Source organism: Tachyglossus aculeatus, chromosome 4 (genome assembly GCF_015852505.1).
Source record: "Tachyglossus aculeatus isolate mTacAcu1 chromosome 4, mTacAcu1.pri, whole genome shotgun sequence".
In the NCBI taxonomy this organism is placed as follows: domain Eukaryota; kingdom Metazoa; phylum Chordata; class Mammalia; order Monotremata; family Tachyglossidae; genus Tachyglossus; species Tachyglossus aculeatus.
In genome coordinates this window covers 135,356,174-135,383,653 of record NC_052069.1, presented here as the reverse complement: position 1 = coordinate 135,383,653, position 27,480 = coordinate 135,356,174, and the positions used below count along the sequence as shown (strand labels likewise).

At 47.9% G+C, this 27,480-nt stretch overlaps 1 protein-coding gene across 2 annotated transcripts in view; it reads left to right on the top strand.

Moving 5' to 3' along the window:
- The first annotated feature begins 24,813 nt into the window (after window positions 1–24,813).
- The window catches only part of ADAM33 (ADAM metallopeptidase domain 33), a 169,591-nt gene continuing 166,924 nt past the window's right edge, over window positions 24,814–27,480 (top strand). For both annotated transcript variants that reach the window (XM_038745299.1, XM_038745298.1), the window contains exon 1: window positions 24,814–24,871. The gene's annotated coding sequence lies outside the window, so the exon portion shown is untranslated. The remainder of the gene's footprint in view (window positions 24,872–27,480) is intronic.

Below are 27,480 nucleotides of genomic sequence, written 5' to 3'. Positions count from 1 at the left end.
ATCAATCAATCGTATTTATTGAGCGCTTACTGTGTGCACATTATTAATAATAATAATAATAATAATAATAGTGTGGATTTCATTCATTCATTCATTCATTCAATCGTATTTACTGAGCGCTTACTGTGTGCAGAGACTAGACTGTGAGCCCACTGTTGGGTAGGGACTGTCTCTATGTGTTAATAATAATAATAATGGCATTTATTAAGCGCTTACTATGTGCAGAGCACTGTTCTAAGCGCTGGGGAGGGTACAAGGTGATTAGGTTGCCCCATGGGGGGCTCACAGTCTTAATCCCCATTTTACAGATGAGGTAACTGAGGCACAGAGAAGTGAAGTGAGTTGCCCAAAGTCACACAGCTGACAACTGGTGGAGCTGGGATTTGAACCCTTGACCTCTGGCTCCAAAGCCCGGGCTCTTTCCACCGAGCCACGCTGCTTCTCTAGTGGTGCCAACTTGGACTCAAGTGTTGCCAACTCAAGTGTTGCCAACTTGGACTTCCCAAGCGCTTAGTCCAGTGCTCTGCACACAGTAAGCGCTCAATAAATACGATTAATTGATTGATTGATTGATTGCAGAGCACTGAACTAAGCGCTCGGGAAGTCCAAGTTGGCATTCATTCATTCAATCATATTTACGGAGCGCTTACTGTGTGCAGAGCACTGTACTAAGGGCTTGGGAAGTACAAGTTGGCAACATATTCATTCATTCATTCATTCATTCATTCAATCGCATTTATTGAGCGCTTACTGTGTGCAGAGCACTGGACTAAGCACTTGGGAAGTCCAAGTTGGCAACATATGGAGACGGTCCCTACCCAACAGCGGGCTCACAGTCTAGAAGGGGGAGACAGACAACAAAACCAAACATATTAACAAAATAAAATAAATAGCATAGATATGTACAAGTAAAATAAACAGAGTAATAAATCTGTACAAACATATATACATATATACAGGTGCTGTGGGGAGGGGAAGGAGGTAAGGCGGGGGGGATGGAGAGGGGGAGGAAGGGGCTCAGTCTGGGAAGGCCTCCTGGAGGAGGTGAGCTCTCAGATAATAATAATCATAGTGTGTAGTTCATTCATTCATTCATTCATTCAATCGTATTTATAGAGCACTTACCGTGTGCAGAGCACTGGACTAAGCGCTCGGGAAGTCCAAGTTGGCAACATATAGAGACGGTCCCTACCCAACAGTGGGCTCACAGTCTAGAAGGGGTAGACAACAAAACAAAACATATTAACAAAATAAAAGAAATAGAATAAATATGTACAAGTAAAATAAATAAATAAATAGAGTAATAAATATGTACAAACATCTATACATATATACAGGTGCTGTGGGGAAGGGAAGGAGGTAAGGCGGGGGATGGGGAGGAGGGGGAGAAGGGGAGAGCATGGATGGGGATGGATGGGGATGGATGGACATGGATGGACATGGATGGACATGGATTCATTCATTCATTCATTCAATCGTATTTACTGAGCGCTTACTGTGTGCAGAGCACTGTACTAAGCGCTTGGGAAGTACAAGTTGGCAACATAGAGAGACGGTCCCTACCCATCAGCGGGCTCACAGTCTAGAAGGGAAGACGGACAGCGAAACAAAACATATTAACAAAATAAAAGAAATAGAATAAATATGTACAAGTAAAATAAATAAATAAATAGAGTAATAAATCTGTACAAACACATATACAGGTGCTGTGGGGAGGGGAAGGAGGTAAGGCGGGGGATGTGGAGAGGGGGAGAGCATGGATGGGGATGGATGGGGATGGATTTATTCATTCATTTAATCATATTTATTGAGCGCTTACTGTGTGCAGAGCACTGTACTAAGCGCTTGGGAAGTACAAGTTGGCAACAAGATGGATGGACATGGATGGGGATGGGTGGACATGGATGGACATGGATGGACATGGATGGGGATGGATGCCCGTTCTCAGCCCCCTCAGCGCCGAGGCGGGGCCGTCTCCACTGTACTAAGCGCTGGGGTGGACACAAGCTAATCAGGTTGGACACAGTCCCTGTCCCATGTGGGGCTCACAGTCTCGATCCCCATTTTACAGATGAGGGAACTGAGGCACGGAGAAGTCACTTCACTTGCCCGAGGTCACACAGCAGGTAAGCGGCAGAGCCGGGATTAGAACCCTTGACCTTCTGATCCCAGGCCCGGCCTCTATCCACTAGACCATCTCCCTCTTACCACCCGCCACAACCTGTTTTTCCTGGACTTCTTTTTGGGCATCCCCCCTGCTCCTTGAAAAAGGGGTGATTATTCATATTATTACTGCTAATAATATTAATAATTCATCTAAGAGCTTAGAAGAGCACACAGGAAGTGTGAGCCCACTGTTGGGTAGGGACCGTCTCTATATGTTGCCAACTTGTACTTCCCAAGTGCTTAGTACAGTGCTCTGCACACAGTAAGCGCTCAATAAATACGATTGATTGATTTAATTCATTCAGTCATTCAATCGTATTTATTGAGCGCTTACTGTAGGTGTGCAGAGCACTGTACTAAGCGCTTGGGAGATACAAGTTGGCAACATACAGAGACGGTCCCTACCCAACAGCGGGCTCCCAGTCTAGAAGGGGGAGACAGAGAACAAAACAAAACATATTAACAAAATAAAAGAAATAGAATAAATATGTACAAGTAAAATAAATAGAGTAATAAATATGTACAAACATATATACATATATACAGGTGCTGTGGGGAGGGGAAGGAGGTAAGGCGGGGGGGATGGGGAGAGGAAGGAGGGGGCTCAGTCTGGGAAGGCTATATTAAAAAACACCATAAAAACAAAATCAATGGTATTTATTAAATAATTAGTGTGTGCACTGTGAGCTCACTGTGGGCCAGTTAAGTATCTGTTGTTGTATTGTACTCTCCCAAGCGCTTAGTACAGGAAGCACTCATTAAGTACTATTGATTGAATGAATGAATGAATGAATGAATGAATGAATGAATGAAACACTGTATTTTGAGCTAAGGAGAGTAAATACAACAGAGCTGGTGGATAATTATTCAAAATGATAATACTAATTGACCCATACCCTGCCCACAAGGAGCTTACAGTCTTGGAATCCGTCTTGGAACTCCATCAATCAGTTTCACAGCAAAAAGTGATGTTCATTTGATGGGGTTTTTTTTTGTAGGCGTGTTTCCTCATAAAAGAATCAACATGTTTATTGCTAGAGTTTCATTTTATAATTCTCTCTCCATTCTAGTTCCCTGGATCAATCAATCAATCAATCGTATTTATTGAGCGCTTACTGTGTGCAGAGCACTGTACTAAGCGCTTGGGAAGTCCAAGTTGGCAACGTATAGAGACGGTCCCTACCCAACAGTGGGCTCACAGCCTAAAAGATATTAGACTGTCTAGATATTTCAAAATGGTACCCCTCTGTAGTTTTCCTCTCGGTAAACAGGTTGTTAATCAATCAATCAATCAGTCGTATTTATTGAGCGCTTACTGTGTGCAGGGCACTGTACTGAGCGCTTGGGAAGTCCAAGTTGGCAACGTATAGAGACGGTCCCTACCCAACAGTGGGCTCACAGTCTAAAAGGAGGAGAGAGAGAACAAAACCAAACATACTAACAAAATGAAAGAAATAGAATAGATCTGTACAATTAAAATAAATAAATAAATAGAGTAATAAATATGTACAAACATATATACATATGTATACAAAACCAAACATACTAACGAAATAAAAGAAATAGAATAGATATGTACAATTAAAATAAATAGAGTAATAAATATGTACAAACATATATACATATACATACATATGTATATACATACATATGTATATGTATGTATATGTATATATGTTTGTACATATTTATTACTCTATTAATTTTTATATATATATATATATATATATATGTTGTTAGGCAGGCATGGGCCCTCTGGAAACGGAATGGTGACAATCATTTAAAGGGGTTTAATTACTAAAATTAATTTAAAAGGGAGCTTCTGGTAATTCATCCAATGGGCTGGGTTAACAGAGTGCCTTACTCGTAGGTGAAGAGTGAAAAATTAAAGTTGCAGAGGTCACCCGATGTGGAATTAACTGACAGAGCGGCAGGAGGTAGAGAGGTACCGAGATACGACATCGAACACCATCATCATCATCATCAATCGTATTTATTGAGCACTTACTATGTGCAGAGCACTGTACTAAGCGCTTGGGAAGTACAAATTGGCAACACATAGAGACAGTCCCTACCCAACGGCGGGCTCACAGTCTAAAAGGGGGAGACAGAGAACAAAACCAAACATACTAACAAAATAAAATAAATAGAATAGATATGTACAAGTAAAATAAATAAATAAATAGAGTAACAAATATGTACAAACATATATGCACCAGAAAGCAAAGAGATAAATTAGAAATTGCACAAAGCAGGGAAAGGCGGCAGCGTTGGAGTGGATTTTGATCCCTCCCCCCGGCAAAGGAGGGCAAGTCCTTAAAGATGGACTTGGATGGATGGATGCATATATGTTTGTACATAATTTTTTACTCTATTTACTTATTTATTTAATTTATTTGTACATATCTATTCTATTTATTTTGTTAGTATGTTTGGTTTTGTTCTCTGCCTCCCCCTTTTAGACTGTGAGCCCACTGTTGGGTAGGGACTGTCTCTATATGTTGCCAATTTGTACTTCCCAAGCGCTTAGTACAGTGCTCTGCACATAGTAAGCGCTCAATAAATACGATAGATGATGATGATGATGAAAGATGATTTATCTCTAGGCTGCCCTTGGAAAAACAGAAATGGTCAGTCCATCTTTGGTCACATGATGAGGGTTTCTCAGAATGACCATTTCTTTCGTCCCGAAGGGGGAATCCATTCCCTTTCCGTCCCTTGGATTTAAAAAGTCACTCTTTTCCCGCCTTCAAAGCCCTACTGAAGGCACGCCTCCTCCAAGAGGCCTTCCCAGACTTAGCCCCCTTTTCCTCAGTTTCCCCTCCCTTCCGCCTCACCTCAACTCACTCCCTTTGCTCTCCCCGCCCCAAAGCACCTACGTATATATCTATAATTCTACTTATTTATATTGACGCCGGTTTGTTTTGCTACATATACACGTGTATATATGTTTGTACATATTTATCACTCTATTTTACTTGTACATATTCATTCTATTTATTTTATTCTGTTAATATGTTTTGTTTTGTTGTCTGTCTCCCCCTTCTAGACTGTGAGCCCACTGTTGGGCAGGGACTGTCTCTATATGTTGCCAATTTGGACTTCCCAAGCGCTTAGTACAGTGCTCTGCACACAGTAAGCGCTCAATAAATACGATGATGATGACCGTCTTTATATGTTGCCGACTTGGACTTCCCAAGCGCTTAGTACAGTGCTCCGCACACAGTAAGCGCTCAATCTGTTTGTACGGATTCATTGCTCTATTTATTTTACTTGTACATATTTACTATTCTATTTATTTCGCTAATGATGGGCATTTAGCTTTAATTCTGGTTGTTCTGACGACTGGACACCCGTCCACATTTTTTGTGCTGTTGTCTGTCTCCCCCTTCTAATAATAATAATAATGATGATGGCATTTGTTAAGCGCTTACTATGCGCAGAGCACTGTTCTAAGCGCTGGGGCGGGGGATACAATGTGATCAAGTTGTCCCACGTGGGGCCCACGGTCTTAATCCCCATTTTCACAGATGACGGAACTGAGGCTCAGAGAAGTTAAGTGACTTGCCCAAGGTCACACAGCAGAGCTGGTATTTGAACCCCTGACCTCTGACTCCAAAGCCCGGGCTCTTTCCGCCGAGCCACGCCGCTTCTAGACTGTGAGCCCGCTGTTGGGTAGGGACCGTCTCGATATGTTGCCAACTTGTCCCTCCCAAGTGCTTAGTACAGTGCTCTGCACACAGTGAGCGCTCAATAAATACGACTGAATGAATGAATGATTGGACAAAATGACCTTGGGACCCCGGAAGTCTTCACCCCAGGCCCTCTCCATCCCGCCAGCACTGTCGGGTAGGGACCGTCTCTATATGTTGCCAACTTGTACTTCCCAAGCGCTTAGTGCAGTGCTCTGTACACCGTAAGCGCTCAATAAATACGATTGATTGAGTCCCTGGCCACGTCTCCCCAGCTGCCTCAGGGCATGTCTGTGTCCAGGCTGTGTGTATGCCCCATCTCCTCTGCCAGGCAGGGAACTGGTTAAGGGTGGGAATCCAAATGCCAGGCCTCAGCTGGAGAGGCCTGGCAGATAGACCGCAGCGTGGCATATTGGAAATAGCCCGGATTTGGGAGTCGGAAGGGCCTGGGTTCTAATCCTGCCTCTGCCACTTAATAATAATAATAATGTTGGTATTTGTTAAGCGCTTACTATGTGCAGAGCCCTGTTCTAAGCGCTGGGGGGGGAACACAAGGAGATGAGGTTGTCCCGCGTGGGGCTCACAGTCTTCATCCCCATTTTACAGATGAGGGAACTGAGGCACAGAGAAGTGAAGTGACTTGCCCAAGGTCACACAGCAGACATGTGGGGGAGGTGGGATGTGTGACTTTGGGCAAATCACTTCACTTCTCTGTGCCTCCGCTCCCTCATCTGTAAAATGGGGAGCAAGGCTGTGAGCCCCACGTGGGACAGTCTGATAACCCTGTATCTATTCCAGCACTTAGAATAGTGCTCGGCACATAATAAGTGCTTAACAAATACCATCATTATTATTATTATTATTATTATTACTCTCCCATGTGCTTAGTTCAGTGCCTGCACACAGAAAGTGCTCAACTAATAATAATAATAATGATGGCATTTATTAAGCGCTTACTATGTGCAAAGCCCTGTTCTAAGCGCTGGGGGAGGTTACAAGGTGATCAGGTTGTCCCACGGGGGGCTCACAGTCTTAATCCCCATTTTCCAGATGAGGTAACTGAGGCCCAGAGAAGTGAAGTGACCTGCCCAAAGCCACACAGCTGACAAGTGGGGGAGCCGGGACTCGAACCCCTGATCTCTGACTCCAAAGCCTGGGCTCTTTCGCCACCACCACCACCACCAATCGTATTTATTGAGCGCTTACTGTGTGCAGAGCACTGTACTAAGCGCTTGGGAAGTACAAATTGGCAACATCTAGGGACAGCCCCTACCCAACAGTGGGCTCACAGTCTAAAAGGGGGAGACAGAGAACAAAACCAAACATACCAACAAAATAAAATCAATAGAATAGATATGTACAAGTAAAATAAATAGAGTAATAAATATGTACAGACATATATACATATATACAGGTGCTGTGGGGAAGGGAAGGAGGTAAGATGGGGGGGATGGAGAGGGGGACGAGGGGGAGAGGAAGGAAGGGGCTCAGTCTGGGAAGGCCTCCTGGAGGAGGTGAGCTCTCAGTAGGGCCTTGAAGGGAGGAAGAGAGCGAGCTTGGCGGATGGGCAGAGGGATTGGGGGCATTCCAGGCCCGGGGGATGACGTGGGCCGGGGGTCGATGGCGGGACAGGCGAGAACGAGGTACGGTGAGCCACGCTGCTTCTCTATTAATACCACTATTAATAGATTAATATCTATTAATATTAATTAATACCACTGATTGACCATCTCCCCCATCAGGCAATCAATCCCTAAACAGTATTTAATAAGCACTTTTATCCTGCTATGTCTGGTTCCTCTCCAGTTCTCTCCTTGAGGCCCTCCAGGGTGGCTTCCATCCCTTCACTCCGCTGAAATCGCCCTCTCAAAGGTCACCGACGACCTTATTCCTGTCAAATCCAACGGCCCCTTCTCCATCCTAATCCTCGGCCCCTACTCCATCCTAATCCTCCTCGATCTCGCAGCTGCCTTCGACACCGTCGACTATCCCCTTTCCCCTGGAAATATTATCCAACCTCGGCTTCACGGACGGACACTGTCCTCTCCTTGTTCTCCTCCTGGATCTCTGGCCACTACTGATTCACAGCCTCTTTCGCGGGCTCCTCCTCCGCCTCCCACCTCCTAATAGTGGAAGCCCCTCAAGGTTCAGTTAATGATAATACTGATAATAATATACTAATACTAATAATAATAAGCTCTTTCTCGGTGCCAGATACTGTCCTAAGCAGTGGGGTAGATACAAGTTGGTCAGTTTCAACAGAGTCCCCGTCCCTCATGGGGCTTGCAGGCTAAGTAGGAGGGAGTAGGACTGAATCCCCATTTGACAGATGAGGTAACTGAGGCCCAGAGAAGTGAAGTGACTTGCCCAAGTTCACCTCCTCTGCCTCCCACCTCCTAATAGTGGAAGTCCCTCAAGGTTCAGTTAATGATAATACTGATAATAATATACTAATACTTATAATAATAAGCTCTTTCTCGGTGCCAGATACTGTCCTAAGCAGTGGGGTAGATACAAGTTGATCAGTTTCAACAGAGTCCCCGTCCCTCATGGGGCTCGCAGGCTAAGTAGGAGGGCGTAGGATTGAATCCCCATTTGACAGATGAGGTAACTGAGGCCCAGAGAAGTGAAGTGACTTGCCCAAGTTCACCTCCTCCGCCTCCCACCTCCTAATAGTGGAAGTCCCTCAAGGTTCAGTTAATGATAATACTGATAATAATATACTACTACTAATAATAATAAGCACCTTCTCGGTGCCAGATACTGTCCTAAGCAGTGGGGTAGATACAAGTTGGTCACTTTCAACAGAGTCCCCATCCCTCACGGGGCTCACAGGCTAAGTAGGAGGGCGTAGGATTGAATCCCCATTTGACAGATGAGGTAACTGAGGCCCAGCGAAGTGAAGTGACTTGCCCAAGTTCACCCAGCAGACAAGTGGAGGATGTGGGATTGGAACCCGGATCCTCCAACTTCCTGGCCTGTGCTCTTCCCGACTAAGTCACGCTGCTTCTGGTCTGGGTCCTTTTCATGGCAAACTTGTACTTCCCAAGCGCTTAGTCCAGTGCTCTGCACACAGTAAGCGCTCAATAAATACGATTGATGATGATGATGGACAAATTGAACAAAACTAGTCTCTGTAAGGCCAAATGACTCGTCTTAGATTAGCATATTTCGACACATAATCAGGAGGGCTAATTCTCTGGGAGAAGACACTAATGCTAGGAAAAATCCTACACCCACTCCTTTAGGGGACTCATTCGCTCCATGGCTTAGACTGTGAGCCCACTGTTGGGTAGGGACTGTCTCTATATGTTGCCAATTTCTACTTCCCAAGCGCTTAGTACAGTGCTCTGCACATAGTAAGCGCTCAATAAATACGATTGATGATGATGACGATGGCTTCAAGTACCACCTCTATGCGAACCACTCCCCAATCTACATCTCCAGCCCTGATCTCTCTCCTTCTCTACAATCCTGCCTTCAGGACTTCTCTTCTTGGATGTCCCAACATCCCCTCCCACTTCACACGTCCAAAACAGAACTCTTTATCATCAACCATCAGTCGCATTTATTGAGCGCTTACCGTGTGCAGAGCACTGTACTAGGCGCTTTATCTTCTCAGCCAAACCCTCTTATCCCAGGGACTTTCCCATCACTGCGGACGGTACCACCGTCTTTCCTGCCTCACAAGCCTCGGCGTTATCCTAGACTCATCTCTCCCGTTCAGCCCAATCAATCAATCAATCAATCAATCGTATTTATTGAGCACTTACTGTGTGCAGAGCACTGTACTAGATGCTTGGGAAGTCCAAGTTGGCAACATATAGAGATGGTCCCTACCCAATAGCGGGCTCACAGTCTAAAAGGGGGAGACAGAGAACAAAACCAAACATACTAACAAAATAAAATAAATAGAATAGATATGTACGAGTAAAATAGAGTAATAAATATGTACAAATAAATATGTACAATATGTATATATATACATATATACGGCCCACAGCCCACATATACAGCCCACATATTCAATGTCACCAAATCCTGCCGGTTCCCCCGTGACGTCGCTAAAATCCGTCCTTTCCCCACCATCCAAACTGCTTCCATGTTAATCCAAGCACTTGCCCTATCTTGCCCTTTTTACTGTATCAGCCGCCTTGTGACCTCTCTTGACAGTGTATGGAATCTGAAAGCCGGACAGTGAAAAGACAGAATAGAAAAAGAACATCAATTCTTTTTAAATGTGGCATTAGAAAAGGCCTTTGTGAATTCCACGGACTGCCCGAAAGACAAACAAATGGCTTTTGGAGCAAATTGAACCCAAGGGGTCTTTGGAAGGCCAAATGACTTGACTTGGCATATTTTGGAACATCATCAGGACTCATTCCCTGGAGAAGACGCTTAATGCTAGGAAAAGTCCAGGGAAAACACGGAAGAGGCGGCGGCTAGATGGATAGAGACCATAACAACGATAACGGAAGGATCCTTCGAAAGGCTGCAGATTATGGCAGAGGACAGGACGTTCTGGAGAAACTTTATCCAATGAATCGGAAACGACTCGACGGCACTTAATAATACCAATAATAAGGACAACGGAAGCGCTTACTATTTCTCCTGTCCGCACGGCAGACTCAGTAAGTCTCTTTTGATGCCACCCCTGGGTGGAAGTGAAATACTAATTTCGCCCTTTCTTGCACCGCCTCTTTTATGGTATTTATTTATTTTATCTTGTTAGTATGTTTGGTTTTGTTCTCTGTCTCCCCTTTTAGACTGTGAGCCCACTGTTGGGTAGGGACTGTCTCTATAGATTGCCAATTTGTACTTCCCAAGCGCTTAGTACAGTGCTCTGCACATAGTAAGCGCTCAATAAGTACGATTGATGATGATGATGATGGTATTTGTTAAGCCTTTGCTCTGTGTCAAGCACTATCCCAAGCGCTGGAGTAGATACAAGATAATAATAATAATGGCATTTGTTAAGCGCTTACTATGTGCAAAGCACTGTTCTAAGCTCGGGGGGGATACAAGGTGATCAGGTGGCCCCACATGGGGCTCACAGTCTTAATCCCCATTTTGCAGATGAGGAAACTGAGGCACAGAGATGTTAAGTGACTTGCCCAAAGTCACACAGCAGACACGTGGCGGAGCTGGGATTCGAACCCGTGACCTCCGACTCCCAAGCCCGGGCTCTTTCCACCGAGCCACGCTGCTTCTCTGGGTCAGGGGTCATGGGTTCAAGTCCCGGCTCTGCCGCTTCTCAGCTGTAAGACTTTGGGCGAGTCACTTCATCGATCGTATTTATTGAGCGCTTACCGTGTGCACAGCACTGTACTAAGCGCTCGGGAAGTACAAGTTGGCAACATATAGAGACGGCCCCTACCCGACAGTGGGCTCACAGTCTAAAAGTCACTTAACTCCTCTGTGCCTCAGTTACCTCGGCTGTAAAATGGGGATGAAGACCGCGAGCCCCACGTGGGACAACCTGATCACCTTGTATCTCCCCCGGCGCTTAGAACAGTGCTTTGCACATAGTAAGCGCTTAACAAATGTCACCATTATTATTACGATAATCAGAACGGGCACAGTCCCTGTCCCACATGGGGCTCACGATCTTAGTCCCTATTTTACAGATGAGGTAAGTGAGGCCCAGAGAAGGAAACTGGCTCACCACAGCTCTGAAAACTGCCATTTTTCAACTCGGCCCCCAAGGCCCGTAATTTCTCCTTTTTCCTGGGTGTGGCCCGACTTTCAGACCTCCTCCCCTTGTGTCTGCCTCCCCGTTTTTAAAATTGTGATACTTGTTAAGCGTTTAATAAGTACCAACCTCCGTTCGAAGGGCTGGTGCGGGCACCGGGAAGCAGCGTGGCTCAGTGGAAAGAGCGCGGGCTTGGGAGGCGGAGGTCACGGGTTCGAATCCCAGCTGTGCCGCTTGTCTGCTGGCCACTTAACGTCTCTGGGCCTCAGTTCCCTCATCTGTGAAATGGGGATGAAGACTGTGAGCCCCAAGTGGGACAACCTTATCACCTTGTATCCCCCCCAGCGCTTAAAACAGTGCTTTGCACATAGTAAGCGCTTAATAAATACCACCATTATTATTATTATGAGTTCATCATCATCATCATCATCAATCGTATTTATTGAGCGCTTACTGTGTGCAGAGCACTGTACTAAGCGCTTGGGAAGTCCAAGTTGGCAACATATACAGTCCCTACCCAACAGTGGGCTCACAGTCTAAAAGGGGGAGACAGAGAACAAAACCAAACATGCTAACAAAATAAAATAAATAGAATAGATATGTCCAAGTAAAATAAATAAATAAATAATCAGGTTGGACACGGTCCCTATCCCACCGGGGGCTCGCACTCTCAACCCCCATTTTTCAGATGATGATGATGATGATGGCATTTATTAAGCGCTTCCTATATGCAAAGCACTGTTCTAAGTGCTGGGGAGGTTACAAAGTGATCTGGTTGTCCCACGGGGGGGCTCACAGTCTTCATCCCCATTTTACAGATAACTGAGGCCCAGAGAAATTAAGTGACTTGCCCAAGGTCACACAGCAGATGAGTGGTGGAGCCGGGATTAGAACCCACGTCCTCTGACTCCCAAGCTGAATCTGAATGGTTTCGGGCAGAGAATGGACTGTCTCCTTGCCCCATCCCGCCTTCTCCCTTCTCTCCGGGCCCAAATATCGCCCTGCTCGTATCTCTCGCCTCAGGTTGTTAATCGATCAATCAATCAATCGTATTTATTGAGCGCTTACTGTGTGCAGAGCACTGTACTAAGCGCTTGGGGAGTCCAAGTTGGCAACACATAGAGACGGTCCCTACCCAACAGTGGGCTCACAGTCTAGAACAGACTTGTTAACGAACAGATTTGGCTGGGATTTTCATGAGAAAATTTCATTTTCACGGCGTAGTACACGGGCCTGACAATCAGAAGTTCGTGGGTTCTGATCTCCACCACCTGTCTGCTGTGTGACCCTGGGCAAGTCCCTTCACTTCTCGGGGCCTCAGTTAGCTCACCCGTAAAATGGGGATTGAGGCTGTGCGCCTCACACGGGGCGGGGGCTCTGCCCGACCCGACTTGCTTGCAATATGACCCTGCGCTTAGTACAGTGCCTGGCGCACAGTAGGCACTTAACAAATACCATTATTTTGACTATTTTTATTATATTATGGGGCTGGTTGCTAAGGGAAGTGAGAATGAGCAGCTGCGGCGCTGAGGCCGGAAGATGGAAGGAACTTGTAGGTTTGTGGTGAGGCTCCGAAAATCTCTCCACACAAGTAGCCTTGGCTCTACTGTTTGAGCCCCACCCTCTCCTTGCCATATCGAATCTTCCATTTTCGCTTCCTTTTACCCCTCGGATTTCCCTCTCCACCCGGAGAAGCAGCACGGCCTAGATGGGGCCTGGGAATCAGAAGGACGTGAGTTCTAATCCCCCGGCTCTGCCGCTTGTCTGACGCGTGGCCTTGGAGAAGTCACTTCACTTCTCTGGATCCCAGTTACCTCATCTGTAAACTGAGGACTGCGACTGCGAAGCCCCGCATGGGACAGCGACGGTGTCCATCACGGTTTGCTGGTATTCACCATCATCATCATCATCATCATCAATCGTATTTATTGAGCGCTTACTATGTGCAGAGCACTGTACTAAGCACTTGGGAAGTACAAATTGGCAACATACAGAGACAGTCCCTACCCAACAGTGGGCTCACAGTCTAAAAGGGGGAGACAGAGAACAAAACCAAACGTACTAACAAAATAAAATAAATAGAATAGATATGTACAAATAAAATAAATAAATAAAGAGTAAAAAAATATGTACAAACATATATACATATATACAGATATATATATATATATAAGCTCACCACAGAGCTTACCATGATGCCTGGCACATAGTAAGCGCTTACAAATACCATAATTATCATTATTATCATTCGGCCTCATCTGGCACATAGTAAGTGCTTAACAAATGCAATTACTAGTACTATTATCATTACAGTATAACAGGCAATCGTGAAATGTGCTGGTCTAACACTTGCCGCAAAAATACAAATTGTCAACTCTCTGGTGCTTCCAGCGACAATGTATGGATCCGAAAGCTGGACAGTGAAAAAAACCAGGATAGAAAAAGCATTGATTCCTTTGATTTCCTTTCATTTCATTCTCAGTCTCTTTGGCAGGCTCCTCCTCCCCCTCCCATCCCCTTACTGTGGGAGTTCCTCAAGGTTCAGTTCTTGGTCCCCTTCTGTTCTCGATCTACACTCACTCCCTTGGTGAACTCATTTGCTCCCACAGCTTCAACTATCATCTCTAGGCTGATGACACCCAAATCTACATCTGTGCCCCTGCTCTCTCCCCCTCTCTCCAGGCTCGCATCTCCTCCTGCCTTCAGTACATCTCCATCTGGATGTCTGCCCACCACCTAAAACTCAACATGTCCAAGACTGAACTCCTTGTCTTCCCTCCCAAACCCTGCCCTCTCCCTGACTGTCCCATCACCGTTGACGGCACTACCATCCTTCCCATCTCACAGGCCCGCAACCTTGGTGTCATCCTCGACTCCGCTCTCTCGTTCACCCCTCACATCCAAGCCGTCACCAAAACCTGCCGGTCTCAGCTCCGCAACATTGCCAAGATCCGCCCTTTCCTCTCCATCCATACCGCTACCCTGCTCATTCAAGCTCTCATCCTATCCCGTCTGGATTACTGTATCAGCCTCCTCTCTGATCTCCCATCCTCTTGTCTCTCCCCACTTCAATCCATACTTCACGCCGCTGCCCGGATTGTCTTTGTCCAGAAACGCTCTGGACATGTTACTCCCCTCCTCAAAAATCTCCAGTGGCTACCAATCAACCTCCGCATCAGGCAGAAACTCCTCACCCTGGGCTTCAAGGCTCTCCATTCCCTCGCCCCCTCCTACCTCACCTCCCTTCTCTCCTTCTCCAGCCCAGCCCGCACCCTCCGCTCCTCCGCCGCTAATCTCTTCACCATGTCTCGTTCTCTCGTTCTCGCCTGTCCCGCCGTCAACCCCCAGCCCACGTCCTCCCCCTGGCCTGGAATGCCCTCCCTCTGCCCATCCGCCAAGCTCGCTCTCTTCCTCCCTTCAAGGCCCTACTGAGAGCTCACCTCCTCCAGGAGGCCTTCCCAGACTGAGCCCCCTCCTTCCTCTCCCCCTTGTCCCCTCTCCATCCCCTCGTCTTACCTCCTTCCCTTCCCCACAGCACCTGTATATATGTATATATGTTTGTACATATTTATTACTCTATTTATTTTACTTGTACATATCTATTCTATTTATTTCATTTTGTTAATATGTTTGGTTTTGTTCTCTGTCTCTCCCTTCTAGACTGTGAGCCCACTGTTGGGTAGGGACCGTCTCTATATGTTGCCAACTTATATTTCCCAAGCACTTAGTATGGTGCTGTGCACACAGTAAGCGCTCAATAAATACGATTGATTGATTGATTGATTGATTGATTTGAAATGTGGTGTTGGAGAAGGCTGTTGCGAATACCACGGACTGCCCGGAAAACAAAGAAATGGATTTTAGAGCAAATTAAAGCACAGTGGTCTTTAGAAGGCCAAATGATTCTACGTAGATTAGCGTATTTTGAACACGTAATCAAGAGGACCGGCTCTCTGGAGAAGACAATAATGCTAGAAAAGGTCCAGGGACAACGTGGAAGAGGCAGATCAGCAGCTAGATGGATAGAGGCCATAACGACAACAGAAGTTCTGTCAGCAAGAATACGGATTATGGAAACGCTATGAATTGGAAATGATTCGACGGCACTCAGCAATAATACGGATTATGGAAACGCTATGAATTGGAAAAGATTCGACGGCACTTAATAATAACTGGCAGACATTATTTGCCCACAAGAGTTTACAGTCCCTCAGAGACGACACCCTCATCCACGTGAACGCTGCTCCGGGGAAATCCGCCTCTCTCGGTTTCTCTTCCTCCACTGGATCCCCCAATTCCCATTCCAATCCATAATGATAACGGCGGTATTTGTTAAGCTCTTCCTACATGATGATGATGATGGCATTTGTTAAGCGCTTACTATGTGCAAAGCACTGTTCTAAGCGCTGGGGGAGGTTACAAGGTGATCAAGTTGTCCCACAGGGGGCTCACAGTTTTAATCCCCATTTCACAGCTGAGGTAACTGAGGCACAGAGAAGTGAAGTGACTTGCCCAAAGTCACACAGCTGACAGTTGGCAGAGCCGGGATTTGAACCCATGATCTCTGACTCCAAAGCCCGTGCTCTTTCCACTGAGCCACGCTGCTTCTCCAGGCCAAGGACCGTATTAAGCACCGAGGCAGATACAAGGTAATTTGCAATGGTGTTAATAAGCACTATTGTTCCAGCTGCTACTATCAATCAATCAATTGTATTTATTGAGCGCTTACCGTGTGCAGAGCACTGTACTAAGCACTTGGGAAGTACAAGCTGGCAACATATAGAGACAGTCCCTACCCAACAGTGGGCTCAGTAATAATGGTACTTGTTAGGCGCTTACTACGTGATGATGGTATCTGTTAAGCACTTACTATGTGCCAAGTGCTGAGGTAGATAGAAGGTATATACCTGTATATATGTATATATGTTTGTACATATTTATTACTCTATTTATTTATTTATTTTACTTGTACATATCCATTCTATTTATTTTATTTTGTTAGTACGTTTGGTTTTGTTCTCTGTCTCCCCCTTTTAGACTGTGAGCCCACTGGTGGGTAGGGACTGCCTCTATATGTTGCCAACTTGGACTTCCCAAGCGCTTAGTACAGTGCTCTGCACACAGTAAGCGCTCAATAAATATGATTGATGATGATGATGAAGGTAACCAGGTTGGTCACAGTCCCTGTGATATGTGAAGTCGCATTTTTCCACTTTTCCTCATCTCCCACTCCCTTCTGCGTCGCCCTGACTTGGTCCCTTTGCTCTCCCCTCCCGCCCCCCCACCCCAGCCCTAAAGCACTTACGTACATATCTGTAATTTCATTTATTTGTAATGACGTCTGTCTACCACACTCTAGATTGTGAGCTCACTGTAGGCAGGGAATGTCACTGTTTATTGTTGTATCGGACTTTCCCAATCACTCAGTACAGTGCTCAGAGAAGTTAAGTAGCTTGCCCAAGGTCACACAGCAGGCGGAGCCGGGATTCGAACCCATGACCTCTGACTCCAAAGCCCGGGCTCTTTCCACTGAGCCACGCTGCTTCTCTAAGTGCTTAGTACAGTGCTCTGCACACAGTAAGCGCTCAATGAATACGATTGGTTGATTGATTGATTGATGTGCTTGTGTCCATCCCAGCGCTTAGTACAGTGCCTGGGACGTAGTAAGCGCTAACCTGTATACATGTTTGTACATATTTATTACTCTATTTATTTAGTTTGTACATATTTATTACTCTATTTATTTATTTATTTATCTTACTTGTACATATCTATTCTATTTACTTTATTTTGTTAGTATGTTTGGTTTTGTCGTCTGTCTTCCCCTTCTAGACTGTGAGCCCACTGTTGGGTAGGGACTGTCTCTACGTGTTGCCAACTTGTACTTCCCAAGCGCTTAGTACAGTGCTCTGCACACAGTAAGCGCTCAATAAATACGATTGATGATGATGATGATGCTCTGCACACAGTAATAGGGGGGCAGGAGGCAACCTCCGGCCCACTCGGGGCTCACTGCAGGGGGGAGACTCAATTCCCATTTTACAGATGTGGAGACTGAGCCAAATAGCACATAAGTGACTTGCCTAAAGTTACTCCGTGGGCAAGGGGCAGAGCCAGGATCAGCTCCCAGGCCTGTGCTCTATCTTAATAATAATAATAATAATAATAATAATAATAATAATAATTGGCATTTGTTAAGCGCTTAGTATGTGCAAATAATAATAATAATGATGGCATTTGTAAGCGCTTACTATGTGCAAAGCACCATTCTAAGCGCCGGGGAGGATACAAGGTGATCAGGTTGTCCCACATGGGGCTCACAGTCTTCATCCCCAGTTTACAGATGAGGTCACTGAGGCCCAGAGAAGTGAAGTGACTTGCCCAAGGTCACACAGCAGGCATGTGGCGGAGGCGGGATTCGAACCCATGACCTCCGACTCCAAAGCCCGGGCTCTTTCCGCTGAGCCACGCCGCTTCTCTATCTTCTAGGCCATGCGGTGGGGTAAAGGGACGCCTTTACCCCACTCCCAACCGGACCTCTGTACCTCCTTCGGCTCAATCAGTCGATCGTAATGAGCGCTCCCTTTGCGGAGAGCAGTGGACAGAGCGCTCGGGGGAGTCCAATAGATACATCCACGGCACACGGCCTTACAGTCTAGCGGGGCAGTTCAGAGCCAATCAGTCAATCAATGGTATTTATTGAGGGTTTACTGTGGGCAGAGCACTGTAGTAAGCACTTGGGAGAGTCCAAAATCATCATCATCATCATCATCATCATCAATCGTATTTATTGAGCGCTTACTGTGTGCAGAGCACTGTCCCTGCCCACAACAAGCTTACAGTCTAGAGGGGGGATAGGCAGAGCGGTATTCCTGTCTCCCCCATAGCATCTCTTCGCTCTGAGCTGTTCCATATAAGCATTTTTCCACTTTTCCTCATTTCGACCTGACTTGGTCCCTTTGATCTTCCCCCCTGCCCACCCTGAGCCCTAAAACACTTACGTACATATCTTCATCATCATCATCAATCGCATTTATTGAGCGCTTCCTGTGTGCAGAGCACTGTACTAAGCGCTTGGGAAGTCCAAGTTGGCAACACACAGAGACGGTCCCTACCCAACAGCGGGCTCACAGTCTAAAAGGGGGAGACGGAGAACAAAACCAAACAGACTAACAAAATAAAATAGAATAGATATGCACAGGTAAAATAAATAAATAGATATGTACAAGTAAGATAAATAAATAGAGTAATAAATCTTGTACTTCCCAAGCGCTTAGTACAGTGCTCTGCACACAGTAAGCGCTCAATAAAGACGATTGATGGATGGATTGATATCTGTAATTTCATTTATTTGTAATGATGTCTGGCTACCAGACTCTAGATTGCGAGCTCATTGTAGGCAGGGAATGCTACTGTTTATCCTTGTATTCCCAATCGCTTAGTACAGTGCTCTGCACACGGTAAGCGCTCAATAAATACGACTGAATGAATGAACGGATGAATTCTTCCGCTTCCCTCATCCGTATCAACCCCGCAACCATCCTTAGCGCTTCCGTATTTATACCCATCCTCGGCAGTTATGTATAGGGGTGTAATAGGAGGAGGAAGAGGATGGCTTAGCGGATAGAGCACGGGCTTAAGAGTCAAAAGGACCTGGATTCTAATCCTGACTCCACCACCTGTCTGCTGTGTGACCTTGGGCAAGTCACTTCACTTCTCAGAGCCTCAGTTCCCTCATCTGTCAAATGGGGATGAAGACTGTGAGCCCCACGTGGGACAACCTGATCACCTTGTATCCCCCCCCCAGCGCTTAGAACAGTGCTTTGCACATAGTAAGCGCTTAACAAATGCCACCACTATTATTATTTATTATTAACTCCCTCCCCAGAGTAGTCTAGTGAATACAGCTCGTGTCCGGGAGTCAGAAGGCCCTGGGTTCTACTCCACACTCCACCATAAATCTGCTGGGTGACCTGGGGGCAAGTCACTTCACTTCTCTGTGGGTAGGGACTGTCTCTAGGTGTTGCCAAATTGTACTTCCCAAGCGCTTAGTACAGTGCTCTGCGCACAGTAAGCGCTCAATAAATACGATTGATTGATTGATTCTCTGGGCTTCAGTTCCCTCACCTGAAAAATGGGGATTAAGAGCGGGAGCCCCATGTAGGGACAGGGACTGTGTCCAACCCGATTAATCTGTATCTACCCCAGCACTTAGAACAGTGTTTGGCACATATTAAGCGCTTAACAAGTACCATTATTATTATTATTATTATATGCCAGACCACCACTCTCTCCACCTTCAAAGCCTTATTAAAATCCTCTCTCCCCTAAAAGGTCTTCCCCAACTAAGCCCTCATCCCCCCTACTCTCATTCCCTTCCATGTCACTCTGGCCGCTCACTTCCAGTCTCCTTCATGGGCTCCTCCTCTGCCTCCCACCCTCTAACTGTGGGGGTCCCTCAAGGTTAATTCATTCAGTCGTATTTATTGAGCGCTTACTGTGTGCAGAGCACTGTACTAAGCGCTTGGGAAGTACAAGTTGGCAACATATAGAGACGGTCCCTACCCAACAGCGGGCTCACAGTCTAGAAGGGGGAGACAGGCAACAAAACATATTAACAAGATAAAATAAATAGAATAGCAAATTCATTCATTCATTCATTCAATTGTATTTATTGAGCGCTTATAAATGCCATTATTATTATCATTATTATTATTATTATTATTATTATTATCCTGATCACGTTGTAAGCTCTGGGTCCTCCTCTCCAAGGGAGTGGAGAACTCATTCACTCCCACAGCTTCAACTACCATCTCTATGCGGATGATTCCCAAATCTACATCTCCAGCCCCCATCTTTCTCCCTCTCTGCAGGCTCCTGCCTTCTCTGCTTGGACGTCCTCCCATCACCTCAAACTGGATTTGCCGAAAACGGAACTTCTTACCTTCCCACCCAAACCTGGTCCAATCTCCTGACTTCCCCGTCACTGTAGACGGCACCGCCATCCTTCCGTTCTAATAATAATAATGAGGCATTCTTTTATTTTGTTAATACGTTTGTTATTTTGTCGTCTGTCTCCCCCTTCTAGACTGTGAGCCCACTGTCGGGTAGGGACCGTCTCTATATGTTGCCAACTTGGACTTCCCAAGCGCTTAGTACAGTGCTCTGCACACAGTAAGCGCTCAATAAATACGATTGAATGAATGAATGAATGACTGAGCCTGTAACCTCGGCGTTATCCTTGACTCCTCTCTCTCACTCAACCCAAATGCTCCATCCATCACTAAAGTCGGTTCAGCCTTCACAGCAGGGCTAAAATCCACACTTTCCTCTCCATCCAAACTGCTACCACGTTAATCCAAGCACTTATCCTATCCCGTCTTGATTACTTCATCGGCCTCCTCGCTGACCTCCCTGCCTCCTGTCTCTCCCCACTCCAGTCCATATTTCACTCTGCTGCCTGGATTATTTTTCTACAAAAACATTCAGGCCACGCTTCCCCACTCCTCAAGAAACCCCAGGGGTTGCCCATCCACCTCTACATCAAACAAAAACTCCTCGCCACTGGCTCTAAAGCAGTCCATCACCTTGCCCTCTCCTACCTCACCTCACACCTCTCCTACTACAAGCCGGGCTTCACCCTTCACTCCTCTAATGCCAACCTTCTTCGTGTACGTCCGTCTGGTCTATCTCGCCACCAAACTCCTGCCTCTGGCCCGGAATACCCTCCTTCTTCACATCCAACAGACAATTACTTTCCCCCCCTTTTGGACGGCACATATTCTCCAAGAGGCCTTCCCAGATTAAGCGCCACTTTTCCGCATCTCCCACTCCCTTCCCCTACTTCCTCTCTCTAGTCCCGCAGCACTTATGTCCAGATCTGTAATTATTCACATTAATGTCCGTCTCCCCCTCTAGACTGTAAGCTCACTGTGGGCAGGGACTGTGTCTGTGATATTGTCCCCTCCCAAGGCCTTAGTAAAGAGCTCTGCACACAGTAAACGCTCAGCAACCGATCTTGGGGGACTCACAACTTCTCTGAGCCTCATTCTCCGCCTTCATTCATTCGATCGTATTTATTGAGCACTTACTGTGTGCAGAGCACTGTACTAAGCGCTTGGAAAGTACAATTCGGCAACAAATAGAGATAATCCCTGCCCACAACGGGCTCACAATCTAGAAGGGCATAACTTAGCTCTTCAGCTCTTTCACTTAGCTCTTCTCAATTGCACTTGGATTTGCTTCTTTTATTCACCCCTCCCTCAGGCCCACATCTAGACACGTATAACTTAGCTCTTCAGATCTTTCACTTAGCTCTTCTCAAATGTACTTGGATTTGCTCCTTTTATTCCCCCCCTCCCTCAGGCCCACATCACTCAAGTCCCCCACATCTTGTAAAATGGGGACGAAATGCCCGTCCTTTCTCCTTCATTGATCATGAATCCCCTGTGCGACAAGGATGGTGTCCAATCTGATTGTACTTACTCCATCACAAGGCCCTTGATAAGCCCTTAATTAATACCATCATTATTCATATCATTGTAAGAGAAACGGCGTGACCTGCTGCCTAGAGGCTGAGCGTGGGACTCAGTTCCCTGATCTGTGAAATGGGGATTACGCCTGGGAGTCCTATGTGGGACGGGAACTGAATCCAACCCGATTATCTCGTATCTACCCTGGCGCTTCGTACAATGCCCGGCACACAGTCAGCGCTTAACAAATACCACCATTACACACAGCAACAGGAACTCCCAGGGCTACGACAGGAGTGGGAGGGGGTGGAAGCCTGGCAGATGGAGATGAATCCCGGCTCGGCCACTTGTCAGTTGCGTGACCTTGGGCAAGACACTCCACTTCTCTGGGCCTCAGTTCCCTCATCTGTAAAATGGGGATTAAGACGGTGAGCCCCACGTGGGACAACCTGATCACCTTATACCCCACCCCCCAGCACTTAGAACAGTGCTTTGCACATAGTAAGCGCTTAACAGATACTATCATTTTTATTATTATGAGACAAAGAGCTACAGAGAGAGCAAAAAAAGGCAAAAAGATCAAAGATACAAAAAGATGAACAGTCACATCCTGCAGCTACTCATAATGTGCATACACTCATAGATAGGCATGCAGACACAACTCCCACTCAAAGATTCCGTCTCTTCCTCTCTCTCCTCTCTCATCCTCTCTCCCTGTCTCTCCTTTTCCCTCTTCTCTCTTCCCCCTCTCCCACTCTCTTTCCCCTCTCCTTTCTCTCTTCTCTCTCCCTCTCCCACTCTTTTTTTTACGACATTTGTTAAGTGCTTACTATGTGCCAGGCACTGTTCTAAGAACTGGGGTGGATACAAGCAAATAGGGTTGGACACAGTCTCTGTCCCACACGGGGCTCACAGTCTCAATCCCCATTTTACAGACGAGGGAACTGAGGTGTACAGAAATGAAGTGACTTGCTCAAGGTCACAGGGCAAAGTGGCAGAGCCGGGATTAGGACCCAGGTTTTTCTGACGCCCAGGCTCGAGCTCTAACCATTAGGCCACTCTCTCTCCTTCTCTTTTCTCTCTCCCACTTCCTCTTCCCCTCCCACTCTCTTCCTCCTTCCCTTCCTCTCCCTCCCTTCCTCTACCTCCCACCCTGTCTCCCTCTCGCCACTCTCCCTCCATCTCTTTCTCCCTGTCTCTCCCTTCTGCCCTCCCTCTCTCATCTCCCTTCCTCTCCCTCCTTTCCTCCCCCTTGTCCCACTCTCCTTGCCTCCCTCACCCTCCTTTCCTCCCTCTCTCCTTCCCTCTCTTCTCCCCTCTCTCCTTCTCTCCCCTGTCCCACTTTTTCCCTCCCTCTGTCCTTATTTCCTCCCTCTCCCTCCTCTCCCTCTCCCCTTTCCTTCATCTTTACCTCTCTCCCTCCTACTTTTGCTCTCTCCCTCCTTTCCTCCTTCTCCCCTTCCTTTCCCCCTCTCTTTCTCCTGTCCTCCTTCTCTCCCAGCTTTCCCTCTTTTCTCCCTCTCTCCCTCCTTCTGTCCTTCTTTCCTCCCTCTCTCCCTCCTTCCCTCCCTCTCCCCTGTCCTCCCTCCCTCCTTCCTTCTCTCCCTCCCTCTGTCCCTCTTTTTCCCTCCTTCTCTTTCCTCCCTCTCTCCTTCCTTCCCCCCTCCCTCCTCTTCACTCCCTCTCTCCCTCCCCCTCCTTCAACTCTCCCGCTCTGTCCCTATCTTTACCTCCCTCTCTCCCTTCCTCTCCTCTTTCCTCCCTCTTTCCCTCCCATTCCCCTTTCCTTCCTCTCTCCCTCCCTCTGTCCCTCTTTTTCCCTCCTTTTCTTTCCTCCCTCTCTCCTACCTTCCTTCCCCCCCTTCACCTCCTCTCTCCGTCTTTCCCTCCCCCTCCTTCAACTCTCCTGCTCTGTCCCTATCTTTTCCTCCCTTTCTCCTTTCCTCCCTCTCTCCCTCCCTCCTCTCCCCTTTTCCTCCTCCTCCTTCCTCCCTCTCTCCTTCCCTCCTCCCTCCCTCCTTCCCTCTCTTTCCCTCCCTCTCTTCTTTCCTCCTTTCCCTCCCTCCCTCCTTCTCTCCCTCCCTCTGTCCCTCCTTTTCTTTCCTCTCTCCTTCCTTCCCCCTCCCTCCTCTTCACTCCCTCTCTCCCTCCCCCTCCTTCAACTCTCCTGCTCTGTCCCCATCTTTTCCTCCCTCTCTCCCTTCCTCCCTCTTTCCCTCCCATTTCCCTTTCCTCCCTCTCTCCCTCTTTTTCCCTCCTTTTCTTTCCTCCCTCTCTCCTTCCTTCCCCCTCCCTCCCTCTTTCCCTCCCCCTCCTTCAACTCTCCCGCTCTGTCCCAATCTTTTCCTCCCTTTCTCCTTTCCTCCTTCTCTCCCTCCTCCCCCTCCTTCCCTCCCTCTCTCCCTTCCTTCTCCTCTCTCCCTCCCTCCCTCCGGGGGTCCCCCCCAGTGTTTCCCGGGTCTCCTCCTGTCCATCCCCAGCTCTCAGCCTGGGGCTCAGGGCTGCTAACGCCCCCCCAGACACACACACAGACAGACAGACAGACAGACAGACAGACAGACAGACAGACAGACAGACAGTTTGGAGCTGGGTGGGCCCCCCCAAGGGCCCCCGGCGGGCTTTGGGCCGGTCCGGGGGAGGAGGGGCAGGGGGGCGGGATGGGGAGGAGGGGGCCCGGGGGGGGGGGGTGGGGGAGGAGGCGGGGCCGGCTGGGCGGCCTGGGCGGCCAGAGGGCTGGGGGACCAGCATGGGCAGGCCGAGGGAGCCCCGCTGGGCAGGACCCTTGACCCTGCCCCTACTGCTGCTGCTGCTGCTGCCCGGCCTAGGCCCCGCCACCGGACACACCCCAGGTGAGGGGGCTGGGGGGGGGAGGTGGGGGTCCCGCCCCCCCCAATTTGGACCCCAGCCGAAGCCAGGCCCCGCCGGCTACTTTTAGGCAAGTGGGGGAGCCTGGCCGCCCACATCAGCCCGAAGCTTGGGGGTTCGGGGGGGGGGTCCTTGGCTTGGACATTCAGGCCTGGGGTCTCCTTCGAAGGCTGCCTGGAGGAGGAGGAGGAGGAGGCCTGGCTGGTTGGAGGGCGGGGGGGCTCTGATCGGGATCGTCCCTATTGATGAACTGTGCCTTCCAAGCGCTTAGTACAGTGCTCTGCACCCCGCAAGTGGTCGGTAAACGCGATGGAATGAGTGAATGGCAGAGGATTTCGGGGGCGAATACAGAGAATATTTATTTTATTTTGTTAGTAAGTTTTGTTCTGTTCCCTGTCTCCCCCTTCTAGACTGTGAGCCCGCTGTTGGGTAGGGGCCGTCTCTCTAATGTTGCCAACTTGGGCTTCCCAAGCGCTTAGTCCAGTGCTTGGGACACAGTAAGCGCTCAATAAATACGACTTTTTGATTGACTGATTGCCTTCCAAGCGCTTAGTCCAGTGCTCCGCACCCCACAAGTGGTCAGTAAATATGAATGACTGTTGCCAGCATTCATTGTCTGTTCATTACATGTTGCCAACGTGTACTTCCCAAGCGCTTAGTCCAGTGCTCTGCACACAGTAAGCACTCAATAAATACGACTGATTGATTGCCTTCCAAGCGCTTAGTCCAGTGCTCCGCACCCCACAAGTGGTCAGTAAATATGAATGACTGTTGCCAGCATTCATTGTCTGTTCATTATATGTTGCCAACGTGTACTTCCCAAGCGCTTAGTCCAGTGCTCTGCACACAGTAAGCGCTCAATAAATACGACTGATTGATTGATTGCCTTCCAAGCGCTTTGTACAGTGTTCTGCACACAGTAAGCGCTCAATAAATACGACTGATTGACTGATTGCCTTCCAAGCGCTTAGTCCAGTGCTCCGCACCCCATAAGTGGTCAGTAAATATGAATGACTGTTGCCAGCATTCATTGTCTGTTCATTATATGTTGCCAACGTGCGCTTCCCAAGCGCTTAGTCCAGTGCTCTGCACACAGTAAGCGCTCAATAACTACGACTGATTGATCGATTGCCTTCCAAGCGCTTAGTCCAGTGCTCCACACCCCATAAGTGGTCAGTAAATATGAATGACTGTTGCCAGCATTCATTGTCTGTTCATTATATGTTGCCAACGTGTGCTTCCCAAGCGCTTAGTCCAGTGCTCTGCACACAGTAAGCGCTCAATAAATACGACTGATGATTGATTGATCGATTGCCTTCCAAGAGCTTAGTCCAGTGCTCTGCACACAGTAAGCGCTCAATAAATACGACTTATTGATTGATTGCCTTCCAAGCGCTTAGTCCAGTCCTTTGCACCCCATAAGTGGTCAGTAAATATGAATGACTGTTGCCAGCATTCACTGTCTGTTCATTATATGTTGCCAACGTGTACTTCCCAAGCGCTTTGTCCAGTGCTCTGCACAGAGTAAGCGCTCCATAAATACGATTGAATGAATGAATGAATGGTAGAGGATTTCAGTGGGGGCGGTGGAGGGGCCTGAAGCCCCCATCCTGCCCCCCCACCAGAGAGGCCTGGCTGTACCAGAGATGGGGAAGGGGGTCCCCTGGGACCCTGCATCCTGAGGAGCCTGGGAAACCCGGGTGGGGGGGATGGCAGGGACCCCCGCCCCCCTCCCCGCTGTCCTGCCTGAGGATGAGATCAGCGCCTCTCAGCTCCCAGGGGCCTCTTCCAGAAGGTTTCCCACCACCCCAGCCCGACCCCAGCGCCTTCCTCCCCATCCCCCTCCTCCTTCCACTCCCACCTCCTTCCCACCCCCGGCTGCAGGGTGCCCCAGAGTTTGGGGGAGCCCCCTTGGGAGGCTCCCCCGTTTCCCCCCCTCACAAGTCACCACGAGGCGGGAGCGGGGCCACTTCTCCTTCCCCCTCTTTGGCAGGAAACCCACAGGAGGCCCACACCCCTCATCTGGGGTCGGGGGGCTCAGTCGCCTCTTCACAGGCCTTCTAGACTGTGAGCCCACTCTTGGGTAGGGACTGTCCCTATATATTGCCAACTTGTCCTTCCCAAGCGCTTAGTACAGTGCTCTGCACACGGTAAGCGCTCCATAAATACGATTGAATGAATGAATGAATGGGTTACTCTATTTATTTATTTATTTTACTTGTACATAGCTATTCTATTTATTTTATTTTGTTAGTATGTTTGGTTTTGTTCTCTGTCTTCCCCTTTTAGACTGTGAGCCCACTGTTGGGTAGGGGCCGCCCCTATATGTTGCCCACTTGGACTTCCCAAGCGCTTAGTACAGTGCTCTGCACACAGTAAGCGCTCAATAAATACGATCGATTGATGGGTCACCATCCAGTAATCCCACCCCACCTCAGCCCCCCGAGCCCGGCCTGTCTCTCTGGCCCTGGTTGTCTGTCTTTCCGCTAGGCCGTCGTCCGTCTTCCCGCCGCAGGTCAATCAATCAAGCAATCAATCAATCAATCGTATTTATTGAGCGCTTACTGTGTGCAGAGCACTGTACTAAGCGCTT